Here is a 3444-nt window from a genome sequence, read left to right on the forward strand (position 1 = left end):
CTTCGAGGTAAAACTTTTGTTCAGACGAACCACAGTGTGAGAAGACATCTCGCTTCTAGAGACTTTTTTATTGACTTTCCGGTGCCATGACCTTGTACACAGGGCTGATTCAAATTATCCTGACGAACGAATAAATTTTCATATTTAAAACGTTTTTTCCTTTTAAAGCACTGATTTGAGAAGAAAATAGATGAACACAAAATTGTTTGGCGCAAGTTTCATTGCAATATTCCAACCCAAAGCTTTGTTCTACAGCTGATCAATTTTTTAGTTTTTGTTAGTCGATCAAAAATTACACCAAAACTTACGCATCGGTTTTGACACAACTATATCAAAGTAAGTCTCTTCCTAAATTTTGATGTGCATTTTTGATGAGAGCAACGCAATAAAAAATGGGTTCTGAACTGATGACACTTATTTGAGTGCAGTGGTTTTTGTTCCTTAAGGATACTCGCAGTTCAAAATTTGGCTTTATTAAGTTGCAAGTTTATACGCCGAAAGGAGGGCAAGTATCGCTCTTCAATAGTAAAAAATCAAATGGCTCATTAAAGGTAAGCAACCTTTGTTTTCGAAGAATTTTTTTTACACCAAAACTTACGCATCGGTTTTGACACAACTATATCAAAGTAAGTCTCTTCCTAAATTTTGATGTGCATTTTTGATGAGAGCAACGCAATAAAAAATGGGTTCTGAACTGATGACACTTATTTGAGTGCAGTGGTTTTTGTTCCTTAAGGATACTCGCAGTTCAAAATTTGGCTTTATTAAGTTGCAAGTTTATACGCCGAAAGGAGGGCAAGTATCGCTCTTCAATAGTAAAAAATCAAATGGCTCATTAAAGGTAAGCAACCTTTGTTTTCGAAGAATTTTTTAGTTTTCGTCTTTTAGAGCTCCAAAATTAAACTTATGTTATTTTTCTAATTGGATTACTTTTTTGAACAAAAATTTAAAAATCAAGCTTCAAGAAAAAATTTTTTTTCGTGATACATAGTTTGTCTGGAGTATTTAAAAACTAAAAAAATATTTAAAAATTTTTATCTCTTTCCTGCAATTCCTTGACACTTCTATGTATGTCACCTGGTTGTGTGTTATCTTTTTTGATGCAGTCTTCAGTAACAAGTTAGCATTCAAATACAATTTAACGTTATCTTATCAAAGATTGGTAGTATAACTTTCCGTTGTTATTTCAATGCTGCTTTTTCAAAACTTTTTGGTTGTTTATAAAGTTATTATTTTCGAACATGACATTTTTATGGTTTTTACCAAACTAAAAGCAGGCCTAAATTAGTTATATTCTCCTAATCGGCTGGATTCTATAACTCAGCAAACAACAGTTTGTCAATTGAAAAATAAACCTTGCTTGTCAAAAGTACTAACTTAATAACTTATCTATGTACATACCCACATACATATATATATATATATATATATATATATATATATATATATATATATATATATATATATATATATAGATATACAATTATTTGCACATAACTTAGTACTTTTGTCAAGCAAGGTTTCTTTTTCAATTGATGTATACAAAATTTTGATAGAAATAAAGTTGGACGGCCAGCGTCTCATCAACTTTCATCAAACTTAGTTCAAAATCAGACATATTCAGATCAATTTTTCTCAATAATGAGAGAAATTGTTCAAAATTTTTTATTTCACTTACAAGTATTAACCTCAAGAGCATAAATATGAAAGTACATGCAGTTACTACAGATCAAATTTGGCTGAAGCATACGACCCGAAATAAAAGTTCTTACTAAGTCTTCAGGTGTGGTTTATTTATTTTCTTTTGACTCTCTTTTCAGCTTTTTAGATAAAAAATTCGATAGAGAAAACATTATTCGAAACCTGTATCTGGATAAATAAGAGATCTATAAAAGACTTTAAATTAAGAAAAGATTGCACTTTTGTTTATTCAGCGGAAAACTTATCAGACATAACTCTTAAAACAGAACAAAAATGAAAAATGCACATGCTAGACGATCAGGTATACTGAAAAAAAATCCAAAAACTAGAGGTAGATACGGTCACGGGAGACAGAAATTGCAGCTTTCTTTTTCAAGCGAGAAATAAACGTTTTTTCCTTGTTTGTACCGTTTTCTCGACAACTAATTAAGGTTCAAGGTTGAAAATTGACAAAAAGGAGATGAAACTCCTTTTTAAACAATAGTTTGATTAAAAAAATCTATTTTAAGGCATCGTTTGACCATTTAATAAGAGGGAGACAAAAATGATTTTAGCGTTGAAATTTTCCGGTAAACAGCAAAGCAATTTAAAATTATGGATCTAAAATTAATCATTGGAAAGCTAATAATCTCCACCAGGCTCTCAAGTTAGTTTTTTTAGTTAAAAAGGAACATAAACAATCACTCAGCTACGAAACAAAAACTACTTCGTTTTTGTGCTTTTTACTATATAAATTGCTAATTTTTCAATCAAATTGTGTCTAAAATCTTAACGAAATCTTAAGTTCTTTTTATGTGAAGTAAAACCTACAAAATGGCATAGCTGAGATCGTTACTTTTCTAACTAATACTTTTGGATCCAAAATTTCTAACTGCTTTTTAACTGCTGTTAACGGGACATTTTCGGCAAAAAAAACACTTCCTCGTCTCCCTCTATTTAATTGGCCAAAAGACGCCCTGAAATCATTTTTATGGTTTTTCATCCAGTTATTGTCTAAAAAGGAGTTTCATCTATCATTTGTCAAATTTCAACCTGGAATCTTGATTAGTTGTAGAGAAAACGGCAGAAATATGAAAAATTTTTGTTCATTTTCTCGCTTGAAAACTAAAATCTGCAACTTCTATGTCCCGTGACATTACACTGATGAAAATATCTGGAGGGTAATTCTGCAGTCACTTATGGGCTTAAATCACTTTTCAATTTTGCCTGAAAGTATTATGCTTCTTCGACTAGGTCTTTTGTGTTTTCATGAAAGACTCCTCTGGTAAAACAAAAGATTCCTCTGGCAAAAAAAAAGATTGGTAAAAGATCTGCCTTCCAATTGATTGGACCTAATGTGGTTTTAAGATCATGCCGATTTGTTCTTGCTGATAATTTATTCTTCTGGAACTTTAAAGGATCAAAACTCTTAGATCAAAAAGTTCAAAAGTATGAACTAATTTTTGCTAAAAACAAGTGTGAATGAAAACATTTAAATTGGATCAATTCGTTTTTGAACAGCAGTTTTGAATGGCTGTTTTGGTTATGATCGTCTGAAAGGGTGTTATAAGTCCAAAAAAATTCAAAAGAATTCTAGTGAGCTTAGCTTCATGTGCCAGTCGGCACTAATTTCTACCCTCACAAAGGTCTTACAAAACTCGACATACACTTTTGGTGGCTAGGCTACGTACCCCCAAAAAGTTTTTGAGCCTTCCCGGGTCGAGATCCCGCTCAAAACCCGCTCAAAACTTGAACGGTTTGAGC

This window comes from Symsagittifera roscoffensis, chromosome 10, assembly GCF_963678635.1.
Source record: "Symsagittifera roscoffensis chromosome 10, txSymRosc1.1, whole genome shotgun sequence".
NCBI lineage: Eukaryota > Metazoa > Xenacoelomorpha > Acoela > Convolutidae > Symsagittifera > Symsagittifera roscoffensis.